This window comes from Littorina saxatilis, linkage group LG16 (genome assembly GCF_037325665.1).
Source record: "Littorina saxatilis isolate snail1 linkage group LG16, US_GU_Lsax_2.0, whole genome shotgun sequence".
Classification (NCBI taxonomy): domain Eukaryota; kingdom Metazoa; phylum Mollusca; class Gastropoda; order Littorinimorpha; family Littorinidae; genus Littorina; species Littorina saxatilis.
The window spans coordinates 43,539,048-43,555,669 of NC_090260.1; the positions used below are offsets into that span (position 1 = coordinate 43,539,048).

Consider the following 16,622-nt stretch of genomic DNA (forward strand, 5'->3'; position numbering starts at 1 on the left):
TACTTGCAAGCATTCATCATTTCATGCAGCATCAACAAGTGAGAATTCTGTCTGGCAACTTTAATTGTGAAATCTAGAGTTCCAACACTAAGGCTATCCTTTCGAACATCTTCAAGTGTGAAGTAGTTGACTCTCAGGACTTCTGGTGGGGCTTGGCGCCAAACCTGTAATTATAAAAATGCAACAGTGATGAGTGAATCTAGCGGAAAAGGAAGACCTTGATTCAAGAACCGTAAACTACCTTGTATACGCCCAGTATCGAGTAAACGCCCACCCCCTAGTTTTGGTCAAATTATGCGCACAGGGTACGGTGCCTAGTAAACGCCCACCCCCTATTTTTTTACGCCCACCCCCTATTTTGTATCATTACATGGGTGCAACTCTGCCGGCTACACGCCGGCAACCGGTTTTTGGTTTCATCGGCTGCCGGCAGTGCCGGTTTTTGAAAAGTTGACGAGCATAATAATGATTCATGAATCACTAAGACTAGTAAGAGAGCACAAATTTTAGGATGAATAGTATGGTCTATTTTGTATGTTTTTGTTCCAGGAGAGGGGTTTTTTTTGCATTTTAAATACTAATAAAGCTTCAGCTTATGGGGCGCTGCCCCTGTACCAGTTTTTGGAATTTTCCAGGTTGCACCCATGTCATTAGACTTAGAGTAAGGTGAAATAAAAATATTATTAAGTGTTCTGTTGTTGTTTTTCAGAAATTGAAAATATTTCGCGGGCGCGCTGCAAAGATCTCAGTGTGACAAGATGCCACAAATGATTTCCTACACATTGGAGTTTAAACTCTCAGCGCTAGAGCAACTGGATAACAATGGAAGTGTTTCACAAATAGCACGTGAGTCAGTTAGTACCATGATAAGCAGAAGAGACCTTGACATGTGCACTTTTAAATGCAACACCTACTCGCCCTTGAATGTTGGTATGTGTTAAAATGGGGGTATGAATTTTAGCTCAATTGGTAAAGCACTAGACTTTGGTGTCCAAATTAAAGTATGGGTTCAAATCCAGGGTGGTCACCCTTTTGTGCAGAATTTGGTTTCGCTTACAATTACATATATATATTATATATCTGACGGGCGCAGTGGCATGGTGGTAAGCCGTCGGCCTCCTGGGTAGATCCAGCGATAACATTCGCAATCACGGTGTTGGCTTGTTTCATAGTATGATTGTGTGAAGTGGTTGTCTCCCTTGGGTTGTTAGCACAAACAAATTCAGAACATAAATGGATTTATGGGAAACCATAAATATAATTTATGTGAAGGAATGGTTGGCAAGAGTAGTGAACTGTTGAGGAATTCTCGTTTCGTACCCAATCCGAAAATTTCATACCATCGTTTAAATACCCATAAGGCAATGCTTCCTTCCACCTACAACATGTCAACAAGAAAGAACGCGTCCACTCAGTCCGCAAAGTTTTCCACCTCAACCCCGCCTGCCACCCAATTTCTTGAATTGTTGCTACTGTCAGGAGGCCGGTTCTGCAAATTGAGTGCAAGGGCACATTTGGTGGCTTGCATTTGGTCTGCAGATAAGGCTAGTTACAATATCGCAAGATTGTTTTTCAATTGATATGTTAATAACACATAAGGTTCTGCCGATACTGACAACAATGTATATATATTGATGCTTTTGTGTATAACAATTATGGGCATGATAACCTTTCTACAAATTGACTGTAAGGGCACATTTGGTGGCTTACAATAGGTCTGTAGATGGTGCAACGTATTACCATGGAAGAGAATGCCCATTGTTCATTTTTGTTACTGGCATGTGCTGTCTAAAAACAATGCACATGTTGGGTTTTGGGTTGTTTGTTTGTTTTGCGATACCTAGTAAGGCGCAAGATAACCTTATACAAATTCACTGTAAGGGTATATTTGGTGGCTTACAGTGGGTCTGTAAACAGGGCAAGTGAGGGCCAATAAAAGTGTTTACAAACTTTTTTCCTGCTGTACATACAATTTGAGGGCGTTTTACCGCCAGTGATGTAAAAAGAGGGGAAACTTGGTCCCCAGTGTGTAAAACAAATTTCAATGATGGTGATGTAAATAATGTTGCATTAACCTGTAAAACAAATTTCAATGATTGTGATGTAAATAATGTTGCATTTAACCTGCTGCCAGGTGACTGTAAGGCAGCTAGTATTTATTGTGAGAAGGCCGGTGTGATATAATAAGGGAGGCAATTGTCCATCTAGTCGACCGGATACTCTCACAATTTCGGGTACTTTATAATAACATGTTGCCTCGGATGAGATGAAAAACCGAGGTCCCTTCGTGTACACTACATTGGGGTGTGCACGTTAAAGATCCCACGATTGACAAAAGGGTCTTTCCTGGCAAAATTGCATAGGCATAAATAAAAATGTCCACCTAAATACGTGTGACTTGGAATAATAGGCCGTGAAAAGTAGGATATGCGCTGAAATGGCTGCGATCTGCTGGCCGATGTGAATGCGTGATGTATTGTGTAAAAAATTCCATCTCACACGGCATAAATAAATCCCTGCGCCTTGAATATGTGCGCGATATAAATTGCATAGAAAAAAAATTTAAAAAAAAATAAATCCCTGCGCTTAGAACTGTACCCACAGAATACGCGCGATATAAGCCTCATATTGATTGATTCAATCAATGACGCTTATATCGCGCATATTCCGTGGGTACAGTTCTAGGCGCTCTGCAGTGATGCCGTGTGAGATGAAATTTTATACGGCCAGTAGATTGCAGCCATGTCGGCGCATATTTACCTTTCACGGCCTTATTCCAAGTCACACGGGTATGGTAGACAATTATTAACTGTGCCTAAGCAATTTTGCCAGGAAAGACCCTTTTGTCAATCGTGGGATCTTTAACGTGCACACCCAATGTAGTATACACGGGGGGTGGTTCGGACACCGAAGAGAGTCTGCACACAAAGTTGACTCTGTGAAATAAATTTCCGCCGAACCTGGGATCGAACTCGCGCTGACAGCGGCCAACTGAATACAAATCCAGCGCGCTACCAACTGAGCTATATCCCCGCTGATGATGATTATGTATCCAAACAATTTGGTGCTAAACAGTATGCATTTTTGATTGATGATATGTATAAATACGTTGGTTTTCTCAAAAATGCAGTCGCTGGGTAGATCCAGCGACAACATTCGCAATCACAGTGTTGGCTTGTTTCATAGTATGATTGTGTGAAGTGGTTGTCTCCCTTGGGTTGTTAGCACAAACAAATTCAGAACATAAATGGATTTATGGGAAACCATAAAGGTAAGTTGTTGTCACAAATATGTCGACCCAACGGTCTTTTAAGTGCACAGCCACAGACAAGTAAATCAGCCAAGCTAAGTTCTTGTTGTTTATTGTTTGACTCTGCGCTTAAAAGACCGTTGGGTCAACATATGTAACGTAAAATTGTCAATAACAACGTTCCAACAACTTTCCCTTCTTGTTTTTTTAAGTTAAATACTTATTTATTTTTGTAGTAATAAATTCATAATATCATCCAAACTGTTGATAAATGATAGAAATAGAATCGTGACTGAGCTACAGAACACCTGTAACAACAACATGGTTGTCTTGTAGCTGTAAAACTGCACTCCTGCAAAATAGGTACAGCTTGTAAATGTAATTGTAGACTGACGGGCGCAATGGCTTGGTGGAAAGACACCGGCCTCCAAAGCGGAGGGTTGTGGGTTCAAATCCAGGCAGCGCCTGGTGATTTCAGGTGGATATTTTCCCGATCTCCCGATCAACTTATGTGCAGCCCTGCTAGTGCCTTATCCCCCTTCGTGTGTACACGCAAGCACAAGACCAAGTGCGCACCAAAAAGATCCTGTAATCTATACAGAGTTCGGTGGTTAATAATAGAAACACGAAAATGCCCAACATGCGTCCTCCGAAAGTGGTGTATGGCTGTCTAAATGGCGGGGTAAAAACGGTCATACACGTAAAATGTTAAGCCCACAAACGCAGAAGAAGTAATTGTAGACTGTGTACACAGAAAACAAAGTCAAACACATGACAGTGGAACCCCTTTTTTAGACCTGATTTCTCTATTTAGATTCTTTTCAGACAGGAGAGGATGTCTAATACTTAATAGGAAATCTGACATACTGGGGGTTCTTTAAAAGAGGGGTCCACTGTATGTACAATTAAACCATACACTTACGGGTAGTTTCCGAAGCTGTGGTTGAGGCTGTGGTTGTGGCGTTTCAACAGATTTGACTGGCATACACAGTGTTGGCAAACAAACTTCCAGGTGTGAGTCTCATGTGGCCCTTGGGAGCTGTAAAGAGGCAAACAAGAAAAAATAAATTTTGATTTTATTCACTTATTGATCGATTTGAAAGCTATTGTAGTTGGTACACATCATAAGAATTAAGATGAAATCATGACACACACAAATCTTAAATTATCATAATTATTACTATCACTGTATCAGTATGAAAATTATGATGTAGTATACTGCAATTCATTATCACGTGTAAAGCTATGATATCTTTTTTTCTGTGTAATGTTGCACAATCAGTATGCCTCGCGTTGTGTTCAAATCCATGTGCTAACTAGTATTACTAGTAACACTACTGGCTGACCTTGGTATTTATAGGAAACCCAGTGTTTTTTAGTGTGCTAGATCGTTACCCTACTAACGTGGTGTGTGATTTAGATTAAGGTGAGCAGACGCAGAAGTCAGAACATGTAATCTTGAACTTTGCTAAAGCCTCAGTTCAGCATTGTAAATTCATCACATTCACAGTCAAGTAGCATGCAAGTCCCTGTACTTAAAGAATATTTGTCGTGAATATAATTGATAGATTGAGCTCCAAACTTAAGCAAAATAAAGTCATTTAGACATTTAATCGACAAAAATGATGAGAGAATGCCTCGTGCAAAATTGGAGGCTTAAATGCCACTAAATAAAAATAGTGAGCAATGAATTTACAATGCTAAAGTTCAAGATTATAAAGCAATTCGCTCATGCTCTTACAATGATATCAACATAGTTACATTAACTCGTTGGAAACAGTTACATGGTAATGGTTTTATTTGAGCAAGAACTTGTTCAGCACTGCTCTTAATCCTGCACAGCTGACCTCTTTCATATGTACATGTACTCTCCAAAGTCTGCACTCAGTGACCGCTGCTGGCTGGCTGGCTGGCAGCAAAGTATGGGGGTGGGGGTAACAAGGGGCAGGTGGGGTTGACCTAGTGCCTGCAACTCTGGGCTAGTATTAGTACTGCTTTCCAGCTACTGCATCACATTGACATTGCCAGTGTTAGGTTACTCACATAGAAATTCGGGCTGATTTCTCAGTCTTCCTTCGGAAAGCAGTACGACGCTAAGCGCTAAACATACTCTGCAAACCATTGCGCATTCAAAAACATCTGATATCTGATATATACTCACTTGTGTGGAAGCAAGATTGCAGAAAGTGTCGGGAACAAATGTTCAATGTTGGCAGTGTCCGGGTTGACCCCTTTCGACCGATCTTTTGCAAAAGTTGACTTCTCCACTCATCGTTCACACCTTTCTCAGGCACTTTGAAGAAAGATAGTCCACGATTGATGGTCCGTTTAGCTGGACAATTCACAAGTGCACAATTTGAGCCCATGGTGAGCGCGGTCTGCTTTATCCAAATTTCCAAAAACGTATCCGAATCTCCGCTGCAGAGAAACGAGCACGTTCCCAGTCAGCACACGATATCGGGTCGATATCGGTCCGATATCGGATTTGACCGGATATCTCGGACCAAGATATCCGATATCGGTCCGATATCGGTCCGATATTGGATTCCAAGTTTGCTCATCAGACTAACGTTAAATTAATGTTAACTTTTTACGTTAATTAAGTTAACATTAATTTAATGATAATCTGATGAGCAAACTTGGAATCCGATATCGGACCGATATCGGATTCCAAGTTTGCTCATCACATTAACATTAAATTAATGTTAACTTTTTACGTTAATTAAGTTAACATTAATTTAATGATAATCTGATGAGCAAACTTGGAATCCGATATCGGACCGATATCGGATTTGACCGGATATCTCGGACCAAGATATCCGATATCGGTCCGATATCGGTCCGATATTGGATTCCAAGTTTGCTCATCAGATTAACGTTAAATTAATGTTAACTTTTTACGTTAATTAAGTTAACATTAATTTAATGATAATCTGATGAGCAAACTTGGAATCCGATATCGGACCGATATCGGACCGATATCGGATTCCAAGTTTGCTCATCAGATTAACATTAAATTAATGTTAACTTTTTACGTTAATTAAGTTAACATTAATTTAATGTTAATCTGATGAGCAAACTTGGAATCCGATATTGGATTCCAAGTTTGCTCATCAGATTAACGTTAAATTAATGTTAACTTTTTACGTTAATTAAGTTAACATTAATTTAATGTTAATCTGATGAGCAAACTTGGAATCCGATATCGGACCGATATCGGACCGATATCGGACCGATATCGGATATAACGTTAAATTAAAGTTAATTTTATGTTTACGGCTAATGTCAGTTTTACCAAATAACAAGAAGAGCAAACGCTCGATCGAGTCACTTTCGCAGTTCTGAATATTATATGAGGCATCAGATGGACAGGAAGAAATTGCTATTCACAACACAATACAGATGTAAATAATTTGATGTAAAGAATAATCCTATAAAGTTTGAATCAAATCCGATGAATAGTTTCAGAGATATGATATTTCAATTTTTTTCCTTCAAGACATACCTGTGACCTTGAAAAAGGTCAAAGGTCACCAAAGCAGACGTCAAAGTGTAGAGGTCACTGGGAGTCACGTTCACATAAAATTTGAGCCCGGTCACTTTTATAGTTTCCGAGAAAAGCCCAACGTTAAGTTGTGTGTTGCCGAACAGAAAAGGCTAGTTATCTCCCTTGTTTTTCTGATAACGTTCGTAAAAGGCTACAGATGTAAATACTTTGATGTAAAGAATAATCCTACAAAGTTTCAATCACATCCGATGAACTTTGTCAAAGATATAAAATGTCTAATTTTTCCTTTGACGCTGACCTGTGACCTTGAAAAAGGTCAAAGGTCAACGAAACCATCGTTAAAGTGTAGAGGTCATTGGAGGTCACGACTAAACAAAATATGAGCCGGATCGCTTTGATAGTTTCCGAGAAAAGTCCAACGTTAAGGTGGTGTCTACGGACGGCCGGCCGGACGGCCGGCCGGACAGACTAACACTGACCGATTACATAGAGTCACTTTTTCTCAAGTGACTCAAAAAGCATAATATAATGGTTAGATTCACATTATTTAAACATGTGTTTTTTTACGTTGAGTGTGAAAATGAAAAGAACCAAAATAAAACTATAATTAAACTTTTTATTGCGATTTTTTATTTTTTCCTCAGACCAAGATATTCTGATATCGGTCCGATATTGGATTCCAAGTTTTCACATCATCGCCAATACAATCCCATCCATCACACCAATATTGGCCCGATATCAGACCAATATCGGATACGATATCGGGTCGATATCGGACCGATATTGGATTCCGACATTGGGCCAATAAAGTTGACGTTAATTTAACGTTAATCCGATGAGCAAACTTGGAATCCAATATCCGACCGATATCAGGCAGATATCGGATATCTTGGTCCGAGATATCCAGCCAGCACCCCGATATCGGACCGATATCGGACCGATATCGGGATACGATATCGGGTCGATATCGGATCCCAATATGGGACCGATATCGGATTTCAAATCGGGTCGATATAGGATTACGACATTGGGCCAATATTGGATATAGGTCCGATACAAAGAACCAAAATAAAACTATAATTAAACTTTTTATTCGAATTTTTTTTTCCCTCAGACCAAGATATCCCATATCTGCCCGATATCGGTCCGATATTGGATTCCAAGTTTGCTCATAAGATAAACGTTCACTTTTTACGTTAATTTAACGTTAAATTAACATTAAATTAACGTTCATTAAAACAAAACCATAATATAAAGTTAAATTAAAGTTAATTTTCGTTTACGGCTAATGTCAATTTTACCAAATAAAAAGCACAATACTGTATAATGGTTAGATTCAAGTTATTCAAACGTGTGTTTTTTATGTTGAGTGCAAACATAAAAAGAACCACACAAAAAAATATAATTAGACATTTTATTAGTAATATTTTATTTTTATTTTGGGTTGGTTTTTTAATTTTATTCTTATTTGAAGATAATTTAGCTTAGTCGTTTGTGTCTGCTGATGTTGTAATGTATATATGTACTTAAATTCAAGAAGTCCTATATCATATTTGACCGGATATCTCGCAAGACCAAGTGCGCACGGAAAAGATCCTGTAATCCATGTCAGAGTTCGGTGGGTTATAGAAACACAAAAATACCCAGCATGCTTCCTCCGAAAGCGGCGTATGGCTGCCTTAATGGCGGGATAAAAACGGTCATACACGTAAAATTCCACTCGTGCAAAAACACGAGTGTACGTGGGAGTTTCATCCCACGAATCCAGAAGAAGAAGAAGAAGGAAGTGTGCATGCTAACATGAAACAAAACAAAAGACAAATAAATAAAACCATTAGAAATATGTTGTGAGAATATGTTCTAAACATTTATTCATCATTTCCATGACATATACTGTACATTTAAAAAAACACACACGATAAAACCATGATAAAAATGTCGGAAGTTGAATCAGTTCTAAAGTTTCTGGAAGTGAGTTTGGATACATGTATCCCACTTTTAGGTTCTGTACCTAGAAATTTACCAATTCTATTCCATCTTTTGGGTTTAAAAAAAATAGTCTTCGCACAGCTAGGTATCTTGTACATGTATCCGAATGATGCCAGAGACACAAGGAAAGATGAGGTTATTTGCAACACCACCAGCAGAGGAAGAAGTCATTCACTTTGCAGCAGCAGATAAAAAGAATTGTTGAATTTGAAGCAGGAGCAGACACAGAAGTTGTTGAATTTGTAGCGTCATCTGCAGACAAAGAAGTTGTTAAATTTGCAGCAGACGATATACTTGTTAAACCTGCAGCAGCAAACGAAGAAGTCATTCACTTTGCAGCAGCACCAGACAACAAGAATTGTTGAATTCGAAGCAGGAGCAGACAGAGAAGTTGTTAATGTTGAGTTTGCAGCAGACGATATATACTTTTTAAATCTGCAGCACCAGCCTTGGAAAAAGTTGTTGATACAACCAGTGCAGACGATGGCATGTCTGCAATAGGAGACTTTGAAGATCTGCTCCAAATGCTATGACACCTGCAAAGACAGAGAATGCAACAATCTTAAAACATAAAGAATTCAGTGTGATTTGAGAACTTCAGTGTAAACACTATAATTATGTCTTCTTTGTTAATGCTCTTTACTAAATATAGAACTGAAGGTAAATAAGGTTTACATTGTCTTTGCATTATGCCAATATTTGTTGAATTTACTTGTGTGTATATATATGCTAACTTTGATAGCATTCTTCTGTGTTTGAATGAAATGCTCTTAGTCAATGCTGCCTGGCATGGATAACAACCCCCCCCCTCCCCCCAACACACACAGAACACCTTCCCAAAGTTTTTTCCAAGACTAAGACTGAGTAAGAGTAAGGCAATAATATGTCAGTTGGACCTGGACTAAAAATATGTATAGGTCCAGATGTCCCGGCTACAACAAATTGTTCTGTCAGAAGACCTGTTATAGTTCTTTATGTCGAAATTGATGTGATGGTCGACCAGCCAAGATTTAGAACAATGCGTCATAAGCATGTATTAATGACCCCAGACCGAAGCCTGACAACAACACTGCCTTCTCTCATAAATGATTTTCAGTTATAAATATAATATGACTGCTGGAACATTCATCAAGCGTTAACGTGGATTTTACCTGCAAACACACACACACACACACACACACACACACATACACACACACACACACACACACACACACACACACACACACTTACTTGGCCTCAAAAGCCAGAATGTCACTTGTCAGGGTTGTAACTTGTAGTTTACATCCCTGTGAATGCTTTCTCAAGTTTCTGGTATCCTCATGGTAATTCCTCCCACCCTGCAATGAAAGCATTGATGTGTGAGTTGCATTACAGTAGAAAACAGTGGTCAATCAAAACTTGTTTTAAGTGTCTTTGAAAAGACGATTTTCGAAAATAACTCTCTCTCTGAGATCTCTTATAAATGTTACTGTACAGTAATGGATTAGACCAGAAGCTGTGAGATTGAACAAATGTGTGAAAATGTGTGGCAATTATCAGATTGACAGAGAGAAATAAAATATCAGAGAGAGAGAGAGAGAGAGAGAGAGAGAGAGAGAGAGAGAGAGAGAGACAGACAGACAGACAGACAGACAGACAGGGAGAGAGAAACAGACAGAGACTGAAACTGAGAAAGACAGACAGAGCAAGAAACTAGAAAGACAGAAGGCAGGAAAGAAAGAGAAAGAGAGATAAATTCACCTTTCCAATCGTTATGCATGATATTGCTTTGATATTGGTGACTCGTATCAAAAATAAGTCAACAATCACAATGCCAACGGATTCTGAACTTATGAATATGATTATGAATTTACAACACAAGTCACACAGTGAAGTAACATTACCTGAAAGTTCCATTTGCCATTCGCTCAGCGTCATAAGATCTGTATTGTGTAGTCCTGATATATGCTGAAGTGCAGCATGTTATCTTATATCAGCAGACACACTGGCTTTGAAGTTGCAGGAGTGAACGGTAAAAATACAGTAGAAACTTTCTTGAGTTCGATTCGACAGAGAAAAGTCCGAGAGTACTGTCCCTTGGCGGCCCGACGGGAGGTCACTCAGAATTACTTGTCCGGCAGTTACTGAGTAAACAAATGGCGAAATGCGTTGGGAAGATTGAAAACTGGCAGTTGCTAGAGCACTATGTTATACAACATCAGAAACGATCCTGACTGGACAGTCCAATACTAAGACAGAAGGAGGAAGACAGAACTGGACTGGTTTCAAGAGTGTTCCAAACAGTCGATCATCATGCATCACGTAAAACGTTGAGTGAGTATCGCCTATGCCTATCTATGGCTATGGAACTTGGATTCGTTGGAAGATAGTTTTGCTAATTATTGAGACTTGATGTATTTTTTTCTCTTGGAATATATGAGACTAAAAAGTGTGTTTGTTTCTTAGGTGTGTGTGTGTGTCACTGTGTGTGTTTGTGTCACTGTGTGTGTTTAGGTGGTTGCTGATTTTCTTTATTGTTGTTGTAAAAATAAAATGGTGATTTTAACTAAGAATCCTTTTATGGTTCTGTTGTGCATAATAAACAGTTTTTATTCTTTCAGATTTATAAAAAATACCTGTCTACACACACACACACACACACACACACACACACACACACACACACACACACACACACACACACACACACACATTGAATGTAGACAAATAATTCTGCCAGTGATGGAAGAAATGGTGAAGAACAAATGAAAGGTGAGGGAGGTTTTGCAGACAGCATGTCTCCTTATGAAAGCACAAACATGTTCATACAATGTCAACATTTTATATGATCATCATCTTGTTGCGTCATACTCATAACGGTTAATCTTTTTACTGCAGCTGGCCGTGAGGAAGCGCCATATTCAAACCGACAACAAGCAATTCGAACAGGTGCTTGCGAAGTGGTTGACAGGATTGTCGGATCGTCTACATGGTGGGAGGATGTCGAAGATCAACACAGAAAACGAGGACGAGGACTAAGATGAAGATGGTAAATAAAATTAGTGCTAATGTGCTGACAGCCAGCAAGGAACACGCCTCTCGGATTCACTCTCTCTTCATTTTGTGTTATTTTGCCTCTACATGATATAATGCCTCTACATATATATGATATAATGCCTCTGCAAGGATTCCCTAGGCCTACTGTTTTGGAACAAATGCTATGTGCAATTATGTCGGAGAATGGGCTGACATCGTTCAATACCGACTGTTGTGGCGACTGAACAATGGCGATACTGCGTTTTTGAAGTTCGACAAAGGCGGCCATGAAAAAGTGCGTCGGTGGTGCTACGTTGTGTGTCTCCAACTTTCAATCGCAGCTGACAGTGTCAGATTCAGGCTGTATGGTGCGGAGTGATGTTGTTGCGAGTGACGCTGATAGGCGGAAGGTGACAGACGATGCCAGATATGACGGAGACAAAGAACATCAATGGTCTAACCTAGCTGATATGTTACAGAGGATGAGCGAGGAAAGCACCGTGAGGATAAAAGAGATGGTCTGAACATTTCCCGTTCTCCACCCTTGTGAAGAATTGGAGCGTAACAATCATTTGTTTTGATTATCATGACTGGACAGAACCGTTGCGTGACCAGTCCGTTGTTTGTTGCAAATCGAAAGACTTATTTAGTTATAATTGATTTCATAACTGGTTATCCGTTTGCGACGATTTTCTCGTCTCCTTTGTGTTCATTTGATTCATGCGTTTTGTGAAGTTATTGTTATTTCCCTATTCCAAGGGGGCTATCGCCTTATGGAATTAAATACTTTGACTTTGATGGGTCACATGAATCGTGACACTCCATAATTATTCGGTGGGGACCCATTGGTTAGTGGTCTGCTCTGCAGTGCTGTGAGTCATGGGTTCAAGCCCGTCCTTTGGCAGCAGAGTGGATGACATTTCAGTGGATGAGTTATCTTATCACAAGGTCAGTTATTAATTGTATTAACTGTTGAATTTTAATTGATAGTTGTAATTTGTTTATGTTGCATTGGTAACTTATGTGTTTTCAATGATACAGTTGGTTATTAAATTATTCTCATTCTGCCTTTGACTCACTTTCATTTGTACTTGTGTGACAATGTTTATCAACTACTTCATCTTATCATTTCTGTCTCCTTTTAAATTTTCTTCTGTTCTTGGGCCAGAAATCTAATATTTACGGATTACAGCAAGTTTTAGTGCAGGTCAAAGACGAACAAGTGCGAAAGCAATTGCCAAGCATGAAGCATGTTTTCATTAGTCAAGAAGTAAAGTCAGAGGTTCAAAGATGATCAGATAATTAATGCCAACTATTCGCTGGTTTTGCTTCATCGACTCTGCGGGCAGCTTCCAGGAAACCAAAGTTTTCAGGTTCCGGGGGAAGTATGGTTGCAAAGCTGAAACTTAAAGGAATTGACGGAAGGGCACCACCAGGGCACCATAGAAGGGCACCACCCTTATCGGTTCCCGATATCGGTCCATTATTGGTTCCCGATGTTAGGCCGATATCAATTCTCTATATCGTACCGATATCGGACCAATATTAGTCCAATGTCGGAATCCGATATCGACCCGATATCGTCCCGATTTGCAATCCGATATCGGTCCGATATCGGGATCCGATATCGGTCCGATATCGGGATCCGATATCAAAATGATATCGACCCGATTTGCAATCTGATATCGGGATCTGATATCGGGATCCGATATTAAGCCGATATCAATTCTCTATATCGTACCGATATTGGACCGATATCGGACCGATATCGGACCAATGTCGTAATCCGATATCGACCCGGTATCAACCCAATTTGCAATCTGACATCGGGATTTGATATCGCGCCGATATCGGGATCTGATATGAGGCCGATACCGATTCTCTATATCGGGTCGATATCGGACCGATATCGGACCGATATTGGTCCGATGTCGTAATCCAATATCGGTCCGATATCGACCCGATTTGCAATCTGATATTGGGATCTGATATCGGGATCCGATATTAAGCCGATATCGATTCTCTATATCGTACCGATATCGGACCAATATCGGACCAATGTCGTAATCCGATATCGACCCGGTATCAACCCAATTTGCAATCTGACATTGGGATTTGATATCGCGCCGATATCGGGATCTGATATGAGGCCGATACCGATTCTCTATATCGGGTCGATATCGGGTCAATATCGGACCGATATCGGTCCGATGTCGTAATCCGATATCGGTCCGATATCGACCCGATTTGCAATCCGATTTGCAATATCGTATCCGATATCGGTCCGATATCGGACCGATATCGGGGTGCTGGCTGGGTTGTGCGTCTGTATTATCTCTGAACCGGAAGTGGCTTTGGCACATGAGGACGCGATTGCGCGAAACGGGACCTTTGTTGCGCAGACTGTGTCTCGGCGATCCCCTTGCTACAGATCTATGTTTAATGTGACCAGGACGTAGGATGAGAGTATTCCTCCACTCACACACATAACCAACATCAAGAGATTCTCTAATGTGACCAGGACGTAGGATGAGAGTATTCCTCCACTCACACACATACCCAACATCAAGAGATTGAAAGTTTCCTGTGCAGATAAGAATTTTTTTTAAATTTTTTGCTGAATTAATTATCGCAGATTGATGTAAGTGTCAGTGAAGAAATGAATTCATCACAACTTTGCCTCTCCACACAGACAGCTGTAAGACTTAATTGTTGGCAGACATAGAACCGCGATAGCACACATGTACCGTAGATGCACTGAACTGGTCAAAGGGAGACGACTGCATGCCAGCCATTATATCTGTTATTGATCGAATTTATGAACAATAAACCATGTTTTTGAAAGGGTAATTTCCATGTTCACATATTAGTTAGTATAATGGATGAAAGAACTTATGGGAAAATGAAAGAGAAAATATTCAAAGCAAAAGTGTAATGAAACATACTAAGAAGAGACAAGTGTGTGTGTGTATGTTTTTGGGTTTGTCCGTGGGCACCAGTGTATGTGTGCATGTCTGCGTATGTGTGTCTGCGTGTATATGTGTGTGTATGTGTCACTGTGTGTGTGTGTGTGTGTGTGTGTTCCGCATTCTCGACCATTGTTAGGGTACATTTCATTTTGCAAATAAAAAAAGGGGTTATTCATATCTTTCGTCACAAAAAAAGTACGAGCTATGCAATTTGAACTACTATTTCAGCAAACAACTTTCTAAATTACGACACAGTGAACACAATAAGCCACAACGATTTTTTCTTCAGAGTTTATTTATAGCTTCTGAAAAAGTGTGAATGACGCAAATGTGCAATTGTTCATTTTATACTAACAAGAGACGGGCGCAGTGCAGGGCCGGACTGGAGGGGGGGTAGGGGTTTACAGGGGTTGCGCACCCCCCCCCCCCCCCTGGCTTAAGCATGTACCTCCCAAACGCTTTTTTTTTTTTTTTGTGGGGGAGGGAGGAGGGGGGGGGGTTGCATTGCTTATACAGCTTGCTGTCGAATTTACCTTTTATGTTCAAGGAGAGGCTTCCTTTTCCTCCAGAAACATAAAACAAGAAGGGCAAAGCCCATACGACTCACATGCTTTACACATTTTTCCTTCCAAAATACATGTGACCCAAGGTCAAGGTCATCCAAGGTCATGCAACACAAAGCTGTTAATTCAAGACATAGGAAGTACAATGGTGCTTATTGGCTCTTTCTACCATGAGATATGGTCACTTTTAGTGGTTCACTACCTTATTTTGGTCACATTTCATAAGGGTCAAAGTGACCTTGACCTTGATCATATGTGACCAAATGTGTCTCATGATGAAAGCATAACATGTGCCCCACATAATTTTTAAGTTTGAAACAGTTATCTTCCATAGTTCAGGGTCAAGGTCACTTCAAAATATGTATACAATCCAACTTTAAAGAGCTCCTGTGACCTTGACCTTGAAGCAAGGTAAACCAAACTGGTATCAAAAGATGGGGCTTACTTTGCCCTATATATCATAATTATATAGGTGAGGTATTGAATCTCAAAAACTTCAGAGAAAATGGGAAAAATGTGAAAAATAGCTGTTTTTTAGGCAACATTTATGGCCCCTGTGACCTTGACCTTGAAGCAAGGTCAAGATGCTATGTATGTTTTTTGGGGCCTTGTCATCATACACCATCTTGCCAAATTTGGTACTGATAGACTGAATAGTGTCCAAGAAATATCCAACGTTAAAGTTTTCCGGACGTCCGGACGGACGGACGGACGACTCGGGTGAGTACATAGACTCACTTTTGCTTCGCATGTGAGTCAAAAAACGTTCAGCTTCATGGGGGCTTCGCTTGAAAATGACTTTCAAAAATGATACAAAAGTGGTGTTTTTTTCCATATTACCAGGACAGTAACTATGTTGTATGCTTTATTTTGTTCCTATATTAGTCATCTGGAACTATTTAATTCACAGTAAAATGTAAACAAATCTTCAGTAGTAATTGCATAAAAAAGTTCGATATCTATCAATTATCATGTTATTGACTCACATGCGAAGCAAAAGTGAGTATGTACTCACCCGAGTCGTCCGTCCGGACGTCCGGAAAACTTTAACGTTGGATATTTCTTGGACACTATTCAGTCTATCAGTACCAAATTTGGCAAGATGGTGTATGATGACAAGGCCCCAAAAAACATACATAGCATCTTGACCTTGCTTCAAGGTCAAGGTCGCAGGGGCCATAAATGTTGTCTAAAAAACAGCTATTTTTCACATTTTTCCCATTTTCTCTGAAGTTTTTGAGATTCAATACCTCACCTATATATGATATATAGGGCAAAGTAAGCCCCATCTTTTGATACCAGTTTGGTTTACCTTGCTTCAAGGT

The 16,622-nt window shown here is 39.9% G+C and overlaps 3 long non-coding RNA genes across 3 annotated transcripts; 1 reads left to right on the plus strand and 2 right to left on the minus strand.

Moving 5' to 3' along the window:
* Positions 1–45: 45 nt before the first annotated feature.
* Positions 46–5,696, minus strand: LOC138949662 (uncharacterized). Its single transcript, XR_011450380.1, has 3 exons — positions 5,412–5,696; positions 4,173–4,289; positions 46–164 (listed from the first exon to the last, which is right to left on the minus strand). It is a non-coding gene; the product is annotated as an uncharacterized lncRNA (long non-coding RNA).
* Positions 5,697–8,611: 2,915 nt separating this feature from the next.
* On the minus strand, positions 8,612–10,773 carry LOC138949667 (uncharacterized). Its single transcript, XR_011450384.1, has 3 exons — positions 10,634–10,773; positions 9,981–10,087; positions 8,612–9,283 (listed from the first exon to the last, which is right to left on the minus strand). It is a non-coding gene; the product is annotated as an uncharacterized lncRNA (long non-coding RNA).
* A 93-nt stretch (positions 10,774–10,866) lies between these two features.
* LOC138949663 (uncharacterized) lies at positions 10,867–13,001 on the plus strand. The gene is made up of 2 exons (XR_011450381.1): positions 10,867–11,063; positions 11,628–13,001. It is a non-coding gene; the product is annotated as an uncharacterized lncRNA (long non-coding RNA).
* Positions 13,002–16,622: the final 3,621 nt, after the last annotated feature.